This window comes from Bufo bufo, chromosome 6, assembly GCF_905171765.1.
Source record: "Bufo bufo chromosome 6, aBufBuf1.1, whole genome shotgun sequence".
NCBI classification, from domain to species: Eukaryota; Metazoa; Chordata; class Amphibia; order Anura; family Bufonidae; genus Bufo; species Bufo bufo.
Window position 1 is genome coordinate 149,435,936 of NC_053394.1, and position 24,519 is coordinate 149,460,454.

General features: G+C 45.9%; 1 long non-coding RNA gene across 1 annotated transcript; it reads right to left on the reverse strand.

Annotated features, from left to right (window-relative positions):
• Positions 1-833: 833 nt before the first annotated feature.
• LOC121005872 lies at positions 834-23,520 on the reverse strand. The gene is made up of 3 exons (XR_005779968.1): positions 23,508-23,520; positions 11,439-11,442; positions 834-1,027 (listed from the first exon to the last, which is right to left on the reverse strand). It is a non-coding gene; the product is annotated as an uncharacterized LOC121005872 (long non-coding RNA).
• Positions 23,521-24,519: the final 999 nt, after the last annotated feature.

Sequence of the window (24,519 nt, forward strand, 5' to 3'; positions counted from 1 at the left end):
AATATCATCAATATTGCAAAAATCTCTCTGTATTTTGGACTCCAGCAGAGGAGAATTTCATAAATCTTCAGAAAGGATTATTAAGAATAATAAAATGTCAGGAATGGGTAATAAAAATCATTGCAGGCGCTGAGTGAAATCTCAGAGCAATATATTTATTGGACAATGCCTTTACTTTAAAAGTAGAAGTGTTTCACGGATTAATATTCTGCCAGAGATCGGCATATTCATAATGCACGGGGGGAGAGCAGCGCTGGGATTTATACTGCACTCTACCTGCAGAAGTTAGCCCAACTCACTTCTAGGCCTCATGCACACAACCGTTTTTCAGGTCCGCATCCGAGCCGCAGTTTTTGCGGCTCGGGTGCGGACCCATTCACTTCAATGGGGCCGCAAAAGATGCGGACAGCACTCCGTTCCGTGGCCCCGCAAAAAAAATATAGCATGTCCTATTCTTGTCCGTTTTGCGTTTCGCACACGGACGACTTCCGTCTTTTGCGAATCCGCGGTTTGCGGACCACAAAAAACGGAATGGTCGTGTGCATGAGGCCTTAGGGGAAGGTTTGCAAGGAAGAAAAAAACAAGAGCTTTGAATGGAAAAAAAAAATAAGAGCTTTGAATAGAACATGTTTGATTGTTTTGCAGTGCTAGGCATGGACCGAAATCCCACAGAAGCACTTCATAGTGCTTCCATGACATGCCTCCGCTCTGCACAGCGTGTTATCTCGCAGATTGCAGACCCATTCAAGTGGCGGTCTGCAATACGGTCACGGATGGCCTACACTTGCTTACATGACCCTAAGGGTTCATTCACACGTCCGCAAAAGGGTCCGCACCCGTTCCGCAATTTTGCGGAACGGGTGCGGACCCATTTATTCTCTATGGGCCCGGAGGTGAAGCGAAGAGCACACTATGTGCTCTCCGCTTCCGCATTTGCGGAGCGCGGCCCTGAACTTCCGGGTTTCGGCCCCGAACTTGCGGTCCACAGCTCTGCAAAAGATAGAACATGTCCTATTCTTGTCCGCAGCTATAGCGGGTGCCGGCCGGGTGTGTTGCCGATCCGCAATTTGCAGGTCTGCAACACACCACGGACGTGTGAATGGACCCTTAGGGCTCTTTCACACAACCGTTTTTTATTTTTCCGTTTACGGGCCGTTTTTTGCATTCCGTATTCATTTTAAATGGTTCCGCTAAAAAAACGGAATGTACTCCGCATGCATTCCGTTTTCCGTATTTCCGTTCCGCAGTCAGTGCAATGTGACAACCAGCAGTCAGCGCAGTATGGCAGCCAGCAGTCAGCGCAGTGTAACAGCAAGCACTCAGCGCAGTGTGACAGCCAGCACTCAGCGCAGTGTGACAGCCAGCACTCAGCGCAGTGTGACAGCCAGCACTCAGCGCAGTGTGACAGCCAGAAGTCAGCGCAGTGTGACAGCCAGCAGTCAGTGCAGTGTGACAGCTAGCAGTCAGCGCAGTGCGACATCCAGCATTCAGAGCAGTGTGGAAGCCAGTAGTCAGCGCAGTGTGACAGCCAGAAGTCAGCGCAGTGTGACAGCAAGCAGTCAGCGCAGTGCGACAGCCAGCAGTCAGAGCAGTGTGGAAGCCAATAGTCAGCGCAGTGTGACAGACAGAAGTCAGCGCAGTGTGACAGCCAGCATCTGGTTCTGTACACCTGTAGCAGTGCTGGCTCTGTCACCTCGCCTATCGTTCGGGGACTTTTCTCACTTCAGCTTCTCCTGAGAGCTCAGGCATGCAGCAGTGCTGGTTGTGTACATTATATACATGTAGCAGTACTGCTTCTGTACACTCTATCCATGTAGTAGTGCCGGTTTTGTACATTGTACAACTTGAAGCAGTGTCAGTCCTCTACACATGCAGCAGTGTCGGTTCTGTACCCTATATACATGTAGCAGTGCCGGTTCTGTACATATGTAGCAGTGCCGGTTCTGTACCCTTACACATGTAGCAGTGCTGGATCTGTCACCCCGCCTCTCCCTCTGGGACTTTTTTCATTTCAACTTCTCCTGACAGCTCAGGCCCTTCTTCTATGTTCAGTGAATACATGTAGCAGTGCCCGTTCTGTACACATGTAGCAGTGCCGGTTCTGTACCCTGTACACATCTATACACCTAATACCGAAAATGAACTGAGATTAAACGGGTACTGTATATCATCAAAAAATAAATCCTTTATTAAATAGAAGTTACATATATAAAATGAGAACATGATACAACAGATAAAAAATGACTACACCTGAGGAGGTATATCGGCACATGTGTATCAATGAAAAAAAGGGGGGGAGAGAGATGGAGATAAAAAGTAAATCAGCTGGCGTAATGCTGTGTATAAATCTGTGACCCCAATTGATATGTACAGTACAGACCAAAAGTTTGGACACACCTTCTCATTCAAAGAGTTTTCTTTATTTTCATGACTATGAAAATTATAGATTCACACTGAAGGCATCAAAACTATGAATTAACACATGTGGAATTATATACATAACAAACAAGTGTGAAACAACTGAAAATATGTCATATTCTAGGTTCTTCAAAGTAGCCACCTTTTGCTTTGATTACTGCTTTGCACACTCTTGGCATTCTCTTGATGAGCTTCAAGAGGTAGTCCCCTGAAATGGTTTTCACTTCACAGGTGTGCCCTGTCAGGTTTAATAAGTGGGATATCTTGCCTTATAAATGGGGTTGGGACCATCAGTTGCGTTGAGGAGAAGTCAGGTGGATACACAGCTGATAGTCCTACTGAATAGACTGTTAGAATTTGTATTATGGCAAGAAAAAAGCAGCTAAGTAAAGAAAAACGAGTGGCCATCATTACTTTAAGAAATGAAGGTCAGTCAGTCAGTCAGCCGAAAAATTGGGAAAACTTTGAAAGTAAGGGCTATTTGACCATGAAGGAGAGTGATGGGGTGCTGCGCCAGATGACCTGGCCTCCACAGTCACCAGACCTGAACCCAATCGAGATGGTTTGGGGTGAGCTGGACCGCAGAGTGAAGGCAAAAGGGCCAACAAGTGCTAAGCATCTCTGGGAACTCCTTCAAGACTGTTGGAAGACCATTTCAGGGGACTACCTCTTGAAGCTCATCAAGAGAATGCCAAGAGTGTGCAAAGCAGTAATCAAAGCAAAAGGTGGCTACTTTGAAGAACCTAGAATATGACATATTTTTAGTTGTTTCACACTTGTTTGTTATGTATATAATTCCACATGTGTTAATTCATAGTTTTGATGCCTTCACAGTCATGAAAATAAAGAAAACTCTTTGAATGAGAAGGTGTGTCCAAACTTTTGGTCTGTACTGTATGTATAGAGACATATAACACCAAAAGGGTATAAAGTGCAAGTGCATGTAAAGAATACAATGAAGTAAATCTCCACATCAATAAACGGTCACAGACAGCACAGAAAAGTGCAAATGCATAATGACGACTAAATCTCCATATCCATAAATAAATAGCCGTATCACAGTAACAACATCCATCAAAGTAGTCTAAGTAAATACAGTCCTGATCAAAAGTTTAAGACCACTTGAAAAATGGCAAAAAATCTTATTTTACATTGTTGGATCTTAACAAGGTTCCAAGTAGAGCTTCAACATGCAACAAGAAGAAATGAGAGTGAGACAAAACATTTTTTGAGCATTCAATTAATTGAAAATAACGATTAAACTGAAACAGGCTGTTTTTCAGCTGATCCAAATTTTAGGACCACATGCCTTTAAAAGGCCAAATCTGTGCAAAGATGTGGATTCATTGTCATTTTCTGTCAGGTAGTCACACGTTGTGATGGCAAAGGCAAAAAAACTCTCCCTTTTTGAACGTGGTTGTTGAACTGCATAAGCAGGGTCTCTCACAGCGCGCCATCGCTGCTGAGGTGGGACGCAGTAAGACAGTCATTTGGAATTTCTTAAATGATCCTGAGGGTTATGGAACAAAAAAGTCAAGTGGAAGACCCAAAAAAATTTCACCAGCACTGAGCCGGAGGATCCAATTGGCTGTCCGTCAAGACACTGGACGATCCTCGGCCCAAATTAAGGCCCTTACTGGTGCTGACTGCAGCCCCATAACCATCAGACGGCATCTGAGACTGAAGGGCTTTAAAAACAAAAAACGTCTTCATAGACCTCGTCTCCTTGAACGCCACAGAACTGCTCGTTTGGACTTTGCAAGAGAGCACCAAACATGGGACATTCAAAAGTGAAGAAAGTTTTATTCTCTGATGGGAAAAAATGTAACCTTGATGGTCCTGATGGTTTCCAACGTTACTGGCATGACAAGCAGATCCCACCTGAGATGTTTTCTACGCGCCACAGTGGAGGGGGCGCCATAATGGTCTGGGGTGCTTTTTCCTTCAGTGGAACAATGGAGCTTCAGGAAGTGCAGGGGCGTCAAACCGCCGCTGGCTATGTCCAGATGTTGCAGAGAGCATTCCTCATGACTGAGGGCCCTCGTCTGTGTGGTAACGACTGGGTTTTTCTACAGGTCAACACTACAGTACACAATGCCCGCAGGACAAGGGACTTCTTCCAGGAGAATAACATCACTCTTTTGGCCCATCCTGCGTGTTCCCCTGATCTAAATCCAATTGAGAATCTTTTGAGGTGGATGGCAAGGGAAGTTTACAAAAATGGACAACAGTTCCAGACAGTAGATGGCCTTCGTGCGTCCGTCTTCACCACTTGGAGAAATGTTCCCACTCGCCTCATGGAAACGCTTGCATCAAGCATGTCGAAACAAATTTTTGAAGTGATAAAAAATAACGGCGGAGCTACTCATTACTGAGTTCATGTTTGGAAGTTGGATTTCTGTTTTGGGGGGGTTTAGTTTTTTTTTTGGAGGTGTGGTCCTAAACTTTTGATCAGCTGAAAAACAGCCTGTTTCAGTTTATTCGTTGTTTTCATTAAAGGGTTTCTATCACTTCGTATGACATAATTAGCTGTCAGACACTAGCGATCTGCTAGTGTCTGCTCTGGCCAACCATCCTACTATAATCACTTGTGGGGCAGCGGTTTTGCTAAAAAACTAACTTTTATAAATATGCTAATGAGCCTCTAGGTGCTATGTGGGCGTCATTAGCACCTAGAGGCTCCGTCTACCTTCATACACAGCCACCGCCCAGCGCGTCCCTCCAGCCCGCCCATGTCCTCCTCCGTGTGACGCAGCGGACGAGTTCTCGCGCATGCTCCGTGCGCGGCTGTATTCGGCGCATTTGAGATCTCAGCTCGGAGCGGTCAGACATTCAATGCGCATGCGCGGCTGTATTCGGCGCATGCGCATTGAATGTCTGACCGCTCCGAGCTGAGATCTCAAATGCGCCGAATACAGCCGCGCACGGCGCATGCGCGAGAACTCGTCCGCTGCGTCACACGGAGGAGGACATGGGCATTTTTTTTGTCTCACTCCCATTTTTTCTTGTTGCATGTTGAAGCTCTACTTGGAACCTTAAGATCCAGCCATGCTAAATATGATTTTTTGGCATTTTTCAAGTGGTCTTAAACTTTTGATCAGGACTGTATAATCAAAGGCCAGGGCCTACAGCCACATCCCTAAAAACTCACATTAGAAAGAGGAGGGGTACGTGGTTCTCCTGAGGTGGATATCCCCAACACAATGGGTATGCATTCATATCATGTCTATTGTGAGTTTTCAGGGATGTGGCTGTAGGCCCTGGCCTTTGGTTATACACTCACCTAAAGAATTATTAGGAACACCTGTTCTATTTTTCATTAATGCAACTATCTAGTCAACCAATCACATGGCAGTTGCTTCAATGCATTTAGGGGGGTGGTCCTGGTCAAGACAATCTCCTGAACTCCAAACTGAATGTCAGAATGGGAAAGAAAGGTGATTTAAGCAACTTTGAGCGTGGCATGGTTGTTGGTGTCAGACGGGCCGGTCGGAGTATTTCACAATCTGCTCAGTTACTGGGATTTTCACGCACAACCATTTCTAGGGTTTACAATGAATGGTGTGAAAAGGGAAAAACATCCAGTATGCGGCAGTCCTGTGGGCAAAAATGCCTTGTGGATGCTAGAGGTCAGAGGAGAATGGGCCGACTGATTCAAGCTGATAGAAGAGCAACGTTGACTGAAATACCCACTCGTTACAACCGAGGTATGCAGCAAAGCATTTGTGAAGCCACAACACGCACAACCTTGAGGCGGATGGGCTACAACAGCAGAAGACCCCACTGGGTACCACTCATCTCCACTACAAATAGGAAAAAGAGGCTACAATTTGCACGAGCTCACCAAAATTGGACTGTTGAAGACTGGAAAAATGTTGCCTGGTCTGATGAGTCTCGATTTCTGTTGAGACATTAAAATGGTAGAGTCCGAATTTGGCGGAAACAGAATGAGAACATGTATCCATCCTCTGATGGCTACTTCCAGCAGGATAATGCACCATGTCACAAAGCTCGAATCATTTCAAATTGGTTTCTTGAACATGACAATGAGTTCACTGTACTAAAATGGCCTCCACAGTCACCAGATCTCAACCCAATAGAGCATCTTTGGGATGTGGTGGAACGGGAGTTTCGTGCCCTGGATGTGCATCCCTCAAATCTCCATCAACTGCAAGATGCTATCCTATCAATATGGGCCAACATTTCTAAAGAATGCTATCAGCACCTTGTGGAATCAATGCCACGTAGAATTAAGGCAGTTCTGAAGGCAAAAGGGGGTCCAACACCGTATTAGTATGGTGTTCCTAATAATTCTTTAGGTGAGTGTATAACCATCTACTAACTCACCTAAACTTGAAATTTCAATTTCGGTCTGCAGCACTATCATAACTCCTGTGCAGCATGCCCGCTGTCTTGGGGCCACATTTGACTCCGATCTCTCCTTTGTTCCCCATATTCAATCACTGACACGCTCTTGTCGTCTGCACCTCAAGAATATCGCCAGAATCCGCCCTTTTCTTACGGTGGAAACGGCAAAAACTCTTGTTGCCTTGATTCATTTTCATCTTGACGACTGCAACGCATTACTAATCGGTCTCCCTCTCACTAAACTCTCCCCCCTTCAGTCTGTCCTAAATGCTGCAGCCAGGCTCATCTGTCCATCCAACCGCTACACTGATGCTACTAGCCTTTGCCAGTCACTTCACTGGTTGCCCATCCACCACAGAATACAGTTCAAACTTCTCCCCCTCACCCACAAAGCTCTCCACAGTGCGGCACCTCCATACATCTCCTCCCCCATCTCCATCTACCACCCTACTCGTGCTCTCCGTTCTGTTAGCGACCTAAGATTAATGACCTCCATAATTCGTACCTCTCACTCCCTTCTTCAAGACTTTTCTCGAGCTGCACCCAAGTTTTTTGTAACTTGTATATAACAATTATCCTGTACACATGTAGCAGTGCCAGTTCTGTACACATGTAGCAGTGTCGGTTCTGTACCCTGTACACATGTAGCAGTGCTGGTTCTGTACCCTGTACACATGTAGCAATTCCGCTTCTGTACAGATGTATCAGTGCCGGTCTATACATGTAGGAGTGCTGGTTCTGTACACTCTATACATGTAGTAGTGCCGGCTCTGTACACTACATACATGTAGCAGTGCCAGCTATGTACACATGCAGCAGCGCCGACTCTGTGCACTATATGTAACATCCCAGAGTGGTGTTACCACTTCTGCACCTTGCTACTGTCTTTATTGGTCTAACCTCATGTCATCTTATGCATTTATTCCAGGTCCTATACACTGTGCATTTCTAATGTTATGTAACTGTTCATGTAATGTGCCTGGTTCACCAGCAGGTGGCAGAAAACACGGCAGAGCTGTATTTAGATATACAGCCAGCCTGTCAGTACAGCAGAGCCAGAGATAAACAGATATAGCAGGGTGGAGTTTGCCAGTTTAATGCTAAAGCCTGCTGGAATCAAGACAAAGCCTGTAAACCATTTTGGAGAACGTTTATGCAAAGTAAGGCCTCCTGCACACGAACGTGTGCACCCCGTGGCCGTGCTGCGGCCTGCAAAATGCGGGCCGCAATGCTCGAACACCGACCGTGGGGCAGCCGGAGCGGATCTCAAACCCATTCACTTTAATGGGTCCGCGAACCGGCCGTTCCGCAAAAAGATAGGACATGTTCTATCTTTTTGCGGAACGGAAGTACTGGACGAAACCCCACGGAAGCACTCCATAGTGCTTCCGTAGGGTTCCGTTCCGCACCATTCCGCATCTCTGGATTTGAGGACCCATTGAAGTGAAAGGGTCCGCATCCGTGATGCGAAATGCACACGGAACGATGCCCGTGTATTGCGGATCCGCAAATGCCTGTGTGCCTGGTTCACCAGCAGATGGCAGCAAACACAGCACAGCTGTATTTAGATATACAGCCAGCCTGTCAGTACAGCAGAGCCAGAGGGAAATAGATATAGCAGAGTGGAGTTTGCCTGCAAGTTTAATGCGAAAGGCCTGCTGGAACCAAGTCAAAGCCTGTAAACTGTTTTGGAGAACGTTTATGCAAAGTGAACCTGCCATTGAACTACATAACAGGTCTGGACTCAATCTCTCTTTCAAATCCCTCAATTATTCCCCCTATATATTGCTTCGGAACAAATAGCCTGGGGTTCAGCAGTATCCAGGTAGGAGCACCGTGACACATAAAGAGACGTTTAGGCCGCACTACACCACTTGGCATTTTCTAAACCTGGGACGCGTTATTGAGGGCCCTGGGGGGTGCCGCCCGTTGCAATTTTGCCGTCACGAACAGGATTTACCGATGTAGTAGAGTTAACACTCATGCTTTCTGAGATTTCTGAGATGTGTTATCTAAACTAAGCAAACACCTTCAATTGCTTTTCAATGCCTTTTGTTTCAAGATATTGTAAATCACAGACAGAAGAGTTTCATGTTGGATATGAATTTCTTTTATTTGAATACAAGTAAAGTGCGGCTTTTTGTGCGAACGTTTTCTGCTGAAAAACCAGCCTTCTTTAGGCACTGTGCCGCTTGTTGGTCAGGAATCCAGGATAAGTACACCAAGAAAAGGAAAAGGGGGGCGCTACTGGCCGCCTATAAGTCACCATGGAGAGACAGGAAGAAAAAATTACGCGTCCTGTGTGGCCCAACTGGGGTGAAATGGTGTGGGGTGACGAGCCCGAAGTGCAGGCTGCCCTGCAAGAACTGAGACTCTCGCAAGTACAGCTGAACCCGGAGAGAAGGTCCGAGGTGTCCGCCACGCCAGCTGGTGCAGTGGAGGCGGCTGGAGTGTCCACTCCACCGCCCAGGAAGAGTGGGTCATTTTCCCAGTTAAACCCGATGGTCCCGCCGGAAGTTACAGCCCACGCCCAGACAATATGGGATTACAAGAAAGCCATTGAGGACTGGGTTATCCATGTCCTACACCACCCACGGCCGGGGGATCTGAAGCTGGAGAGGCGCCGAGGGACCATCTTGTGGTTCTCCGTGGAACGCGGCTTCGGTTTCCTGGTGGATGACGAGAGAGGCAAAGAACTCTTCGTGGGACGCAGGTCTGTCATAGCTTATACACGGGGGACCACGTGGAGTACACCCCCATGGGCTCTCTCAAGGGACCATTTGTGACCGGGGTGACCCTCCTGTCCAAACCTCCGCCTCCAACTCTCCAGCTGGGATGCCTGACAACTACCGTTTTCTCCTATAATCCGTTGGTGGTTAACTACCTGCTGTCCTGGAAAATGGCATCCGCTGCAGCAGGAGGTTCCCGGGCTCCATCACCACCGTTGGAGATTCCCTGGCCACAGCCCCTACAGCCGGAGATCCTGAGCTCCCCTGCCCCGGCAGGAGGTTTCAGCACTTCAAAGGAAAATGTGGCTGCTGCCATAGCCAGCGTGACCACCCGGTCACTACTGAGGTCCTCCACTAGAGGTCAGCGGAGCACCACCATGGCAGCGAGTTTGGCCTACAAGAGGCAGGAGTGCCCTCTAATGTCATTCAGTAGCTCCAGCAGCGAGGAGGATTTTCGATACCTCCTTTATGGAGCCCCTCTATGGAGCCCTCATTCTGAAGAAAAGAAAAATCATGGACTAATGGGAGCCACAACATGAACTGGACTTGACGGGTGAGGACTTGTTGGCCCATTTTCTGTTTGGTTGCCCCCTGTTTGTTTCTTATCCAGATGGACATGTTTGTAAGGACTCCCCCCATCTTCAAAAATATCTCCAAGTTGCGCCTAACAGCGCCCAATTCCTTTTTTCCTGCTTCTCAGGTTAAGTGGGAGCCCCCTTGCAAAAAAGGGTTCTCATCATAATTGCTGCTATTCTATGCATACCTCATGTGGATTACAAATGACTTTAGCACTATTTGTTCCAGTTTGGTGCACTTGATGCGCCAGCAGTAAAGGAAAAGACTGCAATGTGAATTTGATTGCACTATGTTATTGCATTATATATTTACACTATTTTTGCACTAATGTTTTACAGTTTCAGCAAAGTTCAATTATTTAGCCAATTGTCTGGACTCTATTACGGGTACCGCAATGTGATCCTATGCACTACCAATGGACTCTGGACTTAATATAGTTAGCCAGATAGCTAGCACCTTACTTTCTAGCTCATATGGACTGCCTCTGAGGACGTCAATGTAGAGTCACAAGCAGGTCTAACAACGTCAAGGGTGCTAGCATTCATGTTTTCACTTCATACCCGTGGCGGTATCATTTCTTCTGGGTTGTTTGGTGTATGCTGGTCATGTGACTGCGGATCGCGGTCATGTGAGCCATCCCTCTGACGTTGACGGTCGCGTGGCGGGCCATCACGTGACCGCCGCCTGTCTCGCGGGATTACCGCGTCACTTCAGGTCCTTGTTTGACCATTTGGTGAGCGCATGAGCGTCCGCGCGATTGACCACCGCGCGGCCACTCTGTGCCCCCACTCACCGGAAAGGCTGTGATAGGACGGATGGTCCCATCCACACTATATGTTTTTAATTCACATTGATGAGATAATATCTGATTGGAGGAGCGTCTATTTAAATAGAACCCTCCCAATAGGAAGATTGCCGTGCCCCCAGAGGAAGGTTTCCACCGAAACGCGTGCCGGGGTGTGCGGTCTTCCTGTGGAGATATTATTCTTACAAACGGTATGTGATCACTTGTATACATTTTGTATCATGCACTACTTGTGAGTTATTTGGCAGGGTAGGGATGCGACCTCTGTTGTTCAACAGGGTTTGTTTCTGTACCTTATCCACATAGCACTTTGCACTTTATTTGGTTAGATGCCCATTCAGTAGGTTTACCTTTGCATCCTCTTCCCACATTCCTCTTTATGTCATACCCATAACTTGTATCTCCCAGGGGTGTACCGCACTTGATATATATACGTTTGTCATCTCAATTTACATGTTTTTTAACATGTATTTCAATAAAAATTAATATTTTTACAGCTAATTAGTCTATGCTACTTGTCGTTTTACGCATTTTTATGTAACCTGCCTTTGGTTTAAATATTCATACAGGCAGGAACCTAGTGGTAGCTGTCTCTATGTCAGTCTATGTTTGTTCTCATGCAGCACTTTAACCTTCCTTGGGGACCCTTAGAGCACATCCTAAGCACAGGCCGAGGACGGCTTGGTTTTAAGTAAGGGGGAATGGAACACCCCAGAGTTGTGTTACCACTTCTGCACCTTGCTACCGTCTTTATTAGTCTAACCTCATGTCATCTTATGCATTTATTCCAGGTCCTATACAATGTGCATTTCTAATGTTATGCAACTGTTCATGTAATGTGCCTGGTTCACCAGCAGGTGGCAGCAAACAAGGAAGAGCCCACCTCTGTAAGGAGGTGGGCTAGTCCAACTTCCTGAAGGGAGGGTGGGGACCAGTTAGCGTCAATCTAGTTTACCCCCAGCTAGAGGAAGGGTCTACAGGGGCACGTCTCTGCTGGACGTGCCCACGCCAGCCAGAGCACCTTAAGCTCTGCTGGCCATGGAGGCCAAAGCTTGAAGCCTCAGGAGCCAAGAGGAAAGTTCCTTGGCATAACCTAGAGTCAGACTACAAAGTGAAGTGCAGCATACAGAAGAAGCTGAGTTATACAGCCAGCCTGTGAGTACAGCAGAGCCAGAGAGAAACAGATATAGCAGGGTGGAGTTTGCCTGCCAGTTTAATGCTAAAGCCTGCTGGAATCAAGACAAAGCCTGTAAACCGTTTTGGAGAACGTTTATGCAAAGTAAAGCTGCCACTGAACTACATACAAGGTCTGGACTCAATCTTTCCTTCAAATCCCTCAATTATTACCCCTATTTATTGCATCGGAGCCAAAGTCTGCGCTCCAACAGTATCCAGGTAGCAGCACCGTGACATGTAAAGAGACTTTTAGGCTGCACTACACCACCCGGCATTTCCTACATCTGGGTTGCGTTATAGAGGGCCCTGGGGAGAGGCGCCCGTTGCATGTATACATGTAGCAATGCCGGCTCTGTACACATGTAGCAGCGCCGGCTCTGTGCACTACATGTAGCAGCGCCGGTTCTGTACACTATACACATGTAGCAGTGCCGGCTCTGTACACTATATACATGTAGCAGTGGCGGCTCTGTACACATGTAGCAGCGCCGGCTCTATGCACTATATACATGAAGCAGTGCTGGCTCTGTACATATGTAGCAGCGCCGGCTCTGCGCACTATATACATGTAGCAGTGCCGGCTCTGTACACTATACACATGTAGCAGTGCCAGCTCTGTGCACTATATACATGTAGCAGTACCGGCTCTGTACACATGTAGCAGCGCCGGTTCTGTACACTATACACATGTAACAGTGCCGGCGCTGTACACTATTCACATGTAGCAGTGCCAGATCTGTGCACTATATACATGTATCAGGGCTGGCGCTGTACACATGTAGCAGCGCCGGGTCTGTACACTATATAAATGTAGCAGTGCCGGCTCTGTACACATATAGCAGCACCAGCTCTGTACACTATATACATGTAGCAGTTCCGGCTCTGTACACATATAGCAGCGCCAGCTCTGTACACTATACACATGTAGCAGTGCCGGCTCTGTACACATGTAGTAGTGCCGGCTCTGTACACTATACACATGTAGCAGTGCCGGCTCTGTACACTATACACATGTAGCAGTGTCGGCTCTGTACACATGTAGCAGTGCTGGTGTCACCTCGCCTCTGGCTCGGGGACTTTTCTCACTCCAGCTTCTCCGGAGAGCGCAGGCCCCTCCTCAGCGTTCAGTGAATACATGTAGCAGTGCCGGCTCTGTATACTACATATATGTAGCAGTGCCGGCTCTGTCACCTGTACACATGTAGCAGTGCTGGTTCTGTACACATGTAGCAGTGGCTCTGTCACCTCGCCTCTGGCTCGGGGATTTTTTTCACCCCAGCTTCTCTGGAGAGCTCAGGCCCCTCCTTAGCGTTCAGTAGATGTAGAAGTGTTCTGTACACTATATACAAGTAGCAATGCCGGCTCTGTACACTATATACATGTAGCAGTGCTGGTTCTGTACACTCTATACATGTACTATTGCCGGCTCTGTATACTATATACATGTAGCAGTGCTGGCTCTGTACACTATATACATGTAGCAATGCCGGCTCTGTACACTATATACATGTAGCAGTGCTGGTTCTGTACACTCTATACATGTACTATTGCCGGCTCTGTATACTATATACATGTAGCAGTGCTGGCTCTGTCACCTGTACTCATGTAGCAGTGTCGGCTCTGTACACATGTAGCAGTGCCAGCTCTGTACACTATATACATGTAGGAGTGCTGGTTCTGTACACTCTATACATGTAGCAGTGCCGGCTCTGTGCACTATACACATGTAGCAGTGCCGGCTCTGTACACTATACACATGTAGCAGTGCCGGCTCTGTACACATGTAGCAGTGCTGGCTCTGTGCACTATGCACATGTAGCAGTGCCGGTTCTGTACACATATAGCAGCGCCGGCTGTGTGCACTATACACATGTAGCAGTGCCGGCTCTGTACACATGTAGCAGTGCCGGCTCTGTACACATGTAGCAGTGCCAGCTCTGCACACTATACACATGTAGTAGTGCCGGCTCTGTACACATGTAGTAGTGCCGGCTCTGTACACATGTAGCAGTGCCAGCTCTGCACACTATACACATGTAGCAGTGCCGGCTCTGTACACATGTAGCAGTGCCGGCTCTGTACACATATAGCAGTGCCAGCTCTGCACACTACACACATGTAGCAGTGCCGGCTCTGTACACTATACACATGTAGCAGTGCCGGCTCTGTACACATGTAGCAGTGCCGACTCTGTACACATGTAGCAGTGCCGGCTCTGCACACTACACACATGTAGCAGTGCCGACTCTGCACACTATACACATGTAGCAGTGCCGGCTCTGTACACTATACACATGTAGCAGTTCCGGCTCTGTACACACGTAGCAGTGCCAGCTCTGCCCACTATACACATGTAGCAGTGCCGACTCTGCACACTATACACATGTAGCAGTGCCGGCTCTGTACACATGTAGCAGTGCCGGCTCTGTACACATGTAGCAGTGCCAGCTCTGCACACTACACACATGTAGCAGTGCCGGCTCTGTACACATGTAGCAGAGCTGGTGGCTCGGGGACTTTTCTCACTCCAGCTTCTCCGGAGAGCTCAGGCCCCTCCTCAGCCTTCAGTGATGGCGCCTCCTCCCTCCCTCCTCAGCCTCACACAGGACTGGCTCCGCCACTGGTAGCATCGCTTCCCCTGCATCCACCTGCCCCGGGAGCACGGGCGATGTGTGCTGGCACCTGGCACCAGGAGAGCCCCGTCCTGACAAGTAAGTTCTGCCCTCGGACACGTGTTGCTGGCTGCAGGAGATTGCAGGCAAACTTGGGGAGAGGAGCAGCCAGCTACATCCTGCGGGTCAGTGCTGGGCACCGGGGGAGATAGAACTGCAGCGCTGGCATGGGGGCTTCACGGGCACTTTAGTGCCAAGTTGGCATCTACCAGCTGTGTGGGGTCTCGGTGCCAGGTACAAGTGGCTGCCATGTAATCTATGATTAGCAGTTTCAGCTTTGTGCGGATGCAGAAGGTGACTTTGTCCTCAAAGCAGCAACATGGTAACTAGGAGTTTAAGGGGTGAGGAGGTGATGCCTTCTGTGACTGGCACCGGGTGCTCCCATAACAAATGGATGGAGAACTTGTGTCTGCTGGCAATTCAGTATATGTGGCAGAGCATTGGGCACTATGGCTGGTGCAACATGTGTCCTGCCAGATGCCAGTCTGTGAGAAAGGGGTGCGCTTATATTGGCATTGTATATGTACTGGGATCATACTGGAATTGTGTAGTAGGGTACTGGGACCATACTGACATTGTATAGTGGAGTACTGGGATCATACTGGCATTGGATAGTGGAGTACTGGGATCATACTGGAATTGTATAGTGGAGTACTAGGATCATAATGGCATTGTATAGTTGAGTAATGGGATCATACTGGCATTGGATAGCGGAGTACATACTGGGATTGGATAGCAGAGTACTAGGATCATACTGGGATTGGATAGCGGAGTACAAAGATCATATTGACATTGTATAGTGGAGTACTGGGATCATACTGGCATTGTATAGTGGAGTACTAGGATCATACTGGGATTGGATAATGGAGTACTGGGATCATACTGGGATTGGATAGTGGAGTACTGGGATCATACTGGCATTGTATAGTGGAATACTAGGATCATACTGGGATTGGATAATGGAGTACTGGGATCATACTGGGATTGGATAGTGGAGTACTGGGATCATACTGGCATTGTATAGTGGAATACTAGGATCATACTGGGATTGGATAATGGAGTACTGGGATCATACTGGGATTGTATAGTGGAGTACTAGGATCATACTGGGATTGTGTTGTGGAGTACTGGGATCATACTGGGATTGTATAGTGGAGTACTGTGATCATACTGGCATTGTATAGTGGAGTACTAGGATCATACTGGGATTGTGTTGTGGAGTACTGGGATCATACTAGCATTGTGTAGTGGAGTACTAGGATCATACTGGGATTGTATAGTGGAGTACTGTGATCATACTGGCATTGTATAGTGGAGTACTAGGATCATACTGGGATTGTATAGTGGACTACTGGGATCATACTGGCATTGTATAGTGGAATACTGGGATCATACTGGGATTGGATAATGGAGTACTGGGATAATATTGACATTGTAAAGTAGAGTACTAGAATCATACTGCCATTGTGTAGTGGGGTACTGGGATCATACTGGCATTGTATAGTGGAGTACTGGGATCATATTGGCATTGTATAGTGGAGTACTGGGATCATACTGGGATTAGACATTTGAGCACTGAGATCATACTGAGATTGGATAGTAGAGCACTAGGATTATACTAGGATTGGATAGTGGAGTACTGGCATTGTGTAGTGGAGTACTGGCATGATGCTCGGATTGGATAATGGAGTACTGGAATTGTACAGTGAAGTACTGGGTCGATACTGGCATTGTATAGTGAAGTACTGGAATTGTACAGTGAAGTACTGGGTTGATACTGGCAGTGTATAGTGCACTTCTGGGATTGTATAGTGAAGTACTGAGATCAGAATGGGATTGTATAGTGCAGTACTGGGATGGTGCAGAGACATACTGGGATGAAACAGGGGTTATATACCGCAATACTGGGATTGTACAGTGAGGTGTTGTGATCAAATAAGGGTTACATTGGATTGTATAATGAAGTACTAGGATTGTATAATGATGTACTGGGGTGAAACTGGGATTGTATAGTGTAATACTTGGATTGTACAGATCATACTAGGATCATATTGTGTAGTGGAGTACTAGGATCATACTGGGATTGTATAGTGGAGTATTAGGATCATACTGGGATTGTATAGTGGAGTACTAGGATCATACTGGGATTGTATAGTGGAGTACTGGTATCATACTGGGATTGTATAGTGGAGTACTAGGATCATACTGGCATTGTATAGTGGAGTATTAGGATCATACTGGGATTGTATAGTGGAGTACTAGGATCATACTGGGATTGTATAGTGGAGTACTGGTATCATACCGGGATTGTATAGTGGAGTACTAGGATCATACTGGGATTGTATAGTGGAGTACTAGGATCATACTGGGATTGTATAGTGGAGTACTGGTATCATACTGGGATTGTATAGTGGAGTACTAGGATCATACTGGGATTGTATAGTGGACTACTAGGATCATACTGGCATTGTATAGTGGAGTACTAGGATCATACTGGGATTGTAGAGTGGAGTACTAGGATCATACTGGGATTGTATAGTGGAGTACTGGTATCATACTGGGATTGTATATCGGAGTACTAGGATCATACTGGGATTGTATAGTGGAGTATTAGGATCATACTGGGATTGTATAGTGGAGTATTAGGATCATACTGGGATTGTATAGTGGAGTACTAGGATCATACTGGGATTGTATAGTGGAGTACTAGGATCATACTGGGATTGTATAGTGGAGTACTAGGATCATACTGGGATTGTATAGTGGAGTATTAGGATCATACTGGGATTGTATAGTGGAGTACTAGGATCATACTGGGATTGTATAGTGGAGTATTAGGATCATACTGGGATTGTATAGTGGAGTATTAGGATCATACTGGGATTGTATAGTGGAGAACTAGGATCATATTGACATTGTATAGTGGAGTATTAGGAGCATAATAGGATTGTATAGTGGAGGGGTGCAGGGATTTACTTAAAGGGAACCTGTCACCGGGATTTTGTGCCTAGAGCTGAGGACATGGGTTGCTAGATGGCCGCTAGCACATCCGCAATACCCAGTCCCCATAGCTCTGTGTGCTTTTATTGTGTAAAAAAAAAAACGGTTTGATCCTTTTGCAAATTAACCTGAGATGAGTCCTGTACGTGAGATGAGTCCAGTGTGAAGGAGCCCAGCACCGCCCCGCATGCTCGGAATCTCCTCCTTGCTCCCTGACGTCAGACAGCCAGAGCACCATAATCTCGCGATGCTCGAGATTCTGAGGATGCGGGGCGGTGCTGGGCTCCTTCTCACTGGACTCATCTCAGGGACAGGACTCATCTCAGGTTAATTTGCATATGGATCAAATCTGGGTTTTTTTACACAATAAAAGCACACAGAGCTATGGGGACTGGGTATTGCGGATGTGCTAGCGGCCATCTAGCAACCCATGTCCTCAGCTCTATACACAAAATCCAGGTGACAGGTTCCCTTTAATCTCTGTTTTCTTATATAATGTAGTACCAACAGATTTCGTATCGCCACTCCCGATGTAACCAATGGAGCTCACAATCTAATCACACAGACACAATGCACTACAGATTGTTTCACAGAACTCCAGTAAACCAGTCAGTCTATTTATGACATCACAGGAGAACATGCAAACTCAATGCAGATGTAAACTCCGGACTCCTGTGCACACACTGGGATTGTGTAGTGTAGTACTGGTTTTTACTGGGACTGAATGGTACAGTTGTTGGCTCATACTGGGATTGTATAGCGGAGTACAGGATTCATACTGGAACTGAATGGTGCAGTTGTTGGTTGATACTGGGATTGTATGGTGGAGTACTGGGTTCATACTGGGACTATATAGTGGAGTTCTGGGTTCATACTGGGACTGTATAAAGGAGTCTTGGGTTGATACTTGGATTGTATGGTGGAGTACTGGGTTCATACTGGGACTGTATAGTGCTTAAATAGGTTCATACTTGGACTGGGAGAATACTCGGGTTGGAGCCTGTATCAGTGCACTGGGAGCAGCAGAGCGTACTGGAATGGTATAGTGCAGTATGTTATGACATATGGGTACTTACTGTAGTTCGCACACTGCAGTACTGAGCACATTCGGGGATTATATAGTAGGCTCAGTACTGGAGTGACAATGGGATTATACAGGTGAATTTTGGGATGATATTAAGACTGTATAGAACAGCACTGGAAGCATACTGGGATTGTATACTGGAGTGGTGTACAGATACTGGGATTGTATACCGGAGTAGTGTACAGATACTGGGATTGTATACCGGAGTAGTGTACAGATACTGGGATTGTATACTGGAGTAGTGTACAGATACTGGGATTGTATACCGGAGTAGTGTACAGATACTGGGATTGTATACTGGAGTGGTGTACAGATACTTGGATTGTATACTGGAGTAGTGCACAGATACTGGGATTGTATACTGGAGTAGTGTACAGATACTGGGATTGTATACTGGAGTAGTGTACAGATACTGGGATTGTATACCGGAGTAGTGCACAGATACTGGGATTGTATACCGGAGTAGTGTACAGATACTGGGATTGTATACCGGAGTAGTGTACAGATACTGGGATTGTATACCGGAGTAGTGTACAGATACTGGGATTGTATACCGGAGTAGTGTACAGATACTGGGATTGTATACCGGAGTAGTGTACAGATACTGGGATTGTATACCGGAGTAGTGTACAGATACTGGGATTGTATACTGGAGTAGTGTACAGATACTGGGATTGTATACCGGAGTAGTGTACAGATACTGGGATTGTATACCGGAGTAGTGTACAGATACTGGGATTGTATACTGTAGTAGTGTACAGATACTGGGATTGTATACTGGAGTAGTGTACAGATACTGGGATTGTATACTGTAGTAGTGTACAGATACTGGGATTGTATACCGGAGTAGTGTACAGATACTGGGATTGTATACCGGAGTAGTGTACAGATACTGGGATTGTATACCGGAGTAGTGTACAGATACTGGGATTGTATACCGGAGTAGTGTACAGATACTGGGATTGTATACCGGAGTAGTGTACAGATACTGGGATTGTATACCGGAGTAGTGTACAGATACTGGGATTGTATACCGGAGTAGTGTACAGATACTGGGATTGTATACCGGAGTAGTGTACAGATACTGGGATTGTATACTGTAGTAGTGTACAGATACTGGGATTGTATACTGGAGTAGTGTACAGATACTGGGATTGTATACTGTAGTAGTGTACAGATACTGGGATTGTATACCGGAGTAGTGTACAGATACTGGGATTGTATACCGGAGTAGTGTACAGATACTGGGATTGTATACCGGAGTAGTGTACAGATACTGGGATTGTATACTGTAGTAGTGTACAGATACTGGGATTGTATACTGTAGTAGTGTACAGATACTGGGATTGTATACCGGAGTAGTGTACAGATACTGGGATTGTATACTGTAGTAGTGTACAGATACTGTGATTGTATACTGTAGTAGTGTACAGATACTGGGATTGTATACCGGAGTAGTGTACAGATACTGGGATTGTATACCGGAGTAGTGTACAGATACTGGGATTGTATACTGTAGTAGTGTACAGATACTGGGATTGTATACCGGAGTAGTGTACAGATACTGGGATTGTATACTGTAGTAGTGTACAGATACTGGGATTGTATACTGGAGTAGTGTACAGATACTGGGATTGTATACTGTAGTAGTGTACAGATACTGGGATTGTATACTGGAGTAGTGTACAGATACTGGGATTGTATACTGTAGTAGTGTACAGATACTGGGATTGTATACTGGAGTAGTGTACAGATACTGGGATTGTATACCGGAGTGGTGTACAGATACTGGGATTGTATACTGTAGTAGTGTACAGATACTGGGATTGTATACCGGAGTAGTGTACAGATACTGGGATTGTATACTGTAGTAGTGTACAGATACTGGGATTGTATACTGGAGTAGTGTACAGATACTGGGATTGTATACTGTAGTAGTGTACAGATACTGGGATTGTATACTGGAGTAGTGTACAGATACTGGGATTGTATACTGGAGTAGTGTACAGATACTGGGATTGTATACTGTAGTAGTGTACAGATACTGGGATTGTATACCAGAGTAGTGTACAGATACTGGGATTGTATACCGGAGTAGTGTACAGATACTGGGATTGTATACTGTAGTAGTGTACAGATACTGGGATTGTATACCGGAGTAGTGTACAGATACTGGGATTGTATACCGGAGTAGTGTACAGATACTGGGATTGTATACTGGAGTAGTGTACAGATACTGGGATTGTATACTGGAGTAGTGTACAGAATACTACAGATACTGGGATTGTATACTGGAGTAGTGTACAGATACTGGGATTGTATACTGGAGTAGTGTACAGATACTGGGATTGTATACTGGAGTAGTGTACAGATACTGGGATTGTATACTGTAGTAGTGTACAGATACTGGGATTGTATACCGGAGTAGTGTACAGATACTGGGATTGTATACCGGAGTAGTGTACAGATACTGGGATTGTATACTGGAGTAGTGTACAGATACTGGGATTGTATACTGGAGTAGTGTACAGATACTGGGATTGTATACTGTAGTAGTGTACAGATACTGGGATTGTATACTGGAGTAGTGTACAGATACTGGGATTGTACACTGGAGTAGTGTACAGATACTGGGATTGTATACTGGAGTAGTGTACAGATACTGGGATTGTATACTGGAGTAGTGTACAGATACTGGGATTGTATACTGTAGTAGTGTACAGATACTGGGATTGTATACCGGAGTAGTGTACAGATACTGGGATTGTATACCGGAGTAGTGTACAGATACTGGGATTGTATACTGGAGTAGTGTACAGATACTGGGATTGTATACTGGAGTAGTGTACAGATACTGGGATTGTATACTGGAGTAGTGTACAGATACTGGGATTGTACACTGGAGTAGTGTACAGATACTGGGATTGTATACTGGAGAGGTGTACAGATACTGGGATTGTATACTGGAGTAGTGTACAGATACTGGGATTGTATACTGGAGTAGTGTACAGATACTGGGATTGTATACTGTAGTAGTGTACAGATACTGGGATTGTACACTGGAGTAGTGTACAGATACTGGGATTGTATACTGGAGAGGTGTACAGATACTGGGATTGTATACTGGAGTAGTGTACAGATACTGGGATTGTATACTGGAGTAGTGTACAGATACTGGGATTGTATACTGGAGTAGTGTACAGATACTGGGATTGTATACTGGAGTAGTGTACAGATACTGGGATTGTATACTGGAGTAGTGTACAGATACTGGGATTGTACACTGGAGTAGTGTACAGATACTGGGATTGTATACTGGAGAGGTGTACAGATACTGGGAGACGAGACTCATTAGGGTGATCACCCGCAGGATGGATGGTTTCTTGTCCAAGCAATTTCCAATGTAAATTATCCACAATACAATCAGGAGGCAAAGTAAAGCGGGACTGCAGAGTTTATAAGCTGCCATTGGGTGGTTTCACACACAATTTTTTTCTGCAAAAGGCAGTTTTTCTGCTGCCAAAAAAACAAACCATAGCAGCACGTTAGCTGTAAGCCAATAGGAAATTATGAAACACGCTACAGTTTTTGTGGCATTTTTCTTCACTTGGGTTGCAATTTTTGGTTCCATGATTTTTGCTTTTTTGTATGTGTGGTTTTTTTTTATGCAGCGTTCTTTGGGTATGTATTTTTTTCTGGTACTTGCCTGTACACTTCTCTATTAGTGAGGGGAAAAGGCTTGAAAAAATTTGGCTAAAATATATGACCAAAGCTATGTATGAAGGAAGCCAGTGGCCACCTTCACGCGTCAGTGATTGTGAGCCCAAACCCGGTGTGGTGGCTGCACTGAGATAAGGTATAAGGGCTCATGCAGACAAACGTATGTTCTTTCCATGGCTGTATTGTTTTGTAAACCGTATGTGGAACCATTCATTTCAATGAAATGAAACTCTGTGTGCATTCCGCTTCCATATTTCCGTTCTGCAAAAAAATGGAACATGTCCTATTATTGTCCGTATTGTCCGCATTACGGACAAGAATAGTTCTGTTCTATTAGGAGCCAGCTGTTCCATTCCGCAAGATACGGAAGGCACACGGACGTTAGCCATATTTTTTCTGGACTGCAAAATACATACGGTTGTGTGCATGAGGCCTAAAGGAAAGATTTGGGCCTTTTCTGTGTTTTTGACCCCCACCAGGTTTTGGCTCACAATTAGGGATGAGCGAACCCGAACTGCAAAGTTCAGGTCTGTATCGAACTTTGCAAGTTCGGGTGCCTGGACCCAAACCCGGACTTTTTCACTGAAGTCGGGGTTCGGGCGATTTATGAATTACTTTCCATTATAACATGGTTATATCGGAAAATAATGTTATACTTAAAGGGGTTCTCCAACAGTATAAAATGTCCCCTCATGTGCCGGGCACCCCACATGGAATATACTTACCCCGCTCCCGAGGGTATAAGTATTTTCTATGTGGGGTACCTGGCACGAGGGGACATTTTATACTCCTGGAGAACCCCTTTAAGACGGAATGCAAAAGGGACACCTTTAGGCTACATGCACACGACCGTATGTGTTTTGCAGTCCGCAAATTGCGGATCCGCAAAAGAAAACGGATAACATCCGTATGCCATAGTTGTTTTTTTTTTGCGGATCTATTGTAACAATGCCTAAAACGGACAAGAATAGGACATGTTCTATTTTTTTTGGCGGGGCTACGGAACGGACATACAGATGCAGAGAGCGCACGGTGTGCTGTCCGCATTTTTTGCAGACCCATTGAAATGAATAGGTACGCATCCTATCCGCAAAAAAAAAAATGGAACGGTCACGGAAACTAACAACGTTCGTGGGCATGTAGCCTTAGAGGCATTCCGTCTATGGGCAGCATAACGAACCCCAACTTTGACCTGGGTTCGTTCATCACTAATATTAAAGGGAACCTGTCACCAGGATTTTGTGTATAGAGCTGAGAACATGGGTTGCTAGACGGTTGCTAGCACATCCGCAATATCCTATAGCTCTGTGTGCTTTTATTGTGGAAAAAAAACAATGTGATCCATATGCAAATTAACCTGAGATGAGTCCTGTATGTGAGATGAGTCAGGGAAGGAACACTATGACGACATTGCGCATGCACTAGCTCGCGCATCACGAGATTATGGCGCTCTGGCTTTCTGACGTCGGGGAGCAAGGAGGAGATTCTGAGGATGCGGGGTAGTGCTGGGCTCCTTCACACCGGACTCATCTCACGTACAGGTTAATTTGCATACGGATCAAATCGTTTTTTTTACACAATAAAAGCACACAGAGCTATGGGGACTGGGTATTGCGGATGTGCTAGCGCCCATCTAACAACCCATGTCCTCAGCTCTATACACAAAATCCCGGTGACAGGTTCCCTTTAAGCGTTTTTTTCTTTTTTTTTTACAGTTCTTTGGGGCTTGTAAAACTTGTGTGAACCCACCCCTAAAGAAAGTGAAACCACGAATATTGTCAAATCCAGAGATTTTAGTAATCTGGTATAAAAGGTGAAAAGGTAGTGGGAAATTCGGAAAGGCTTTATGGCACGACCATGCGTTCGAATGCGCCGCAGTGGGCTCTTAATGGAAAGTGCTCAGTTCAGTGGGTCTGTATTGTGAATGGTGGTATTGAGGGTGCCACGCTGTGCGGTTGTACCCTTGCAAGA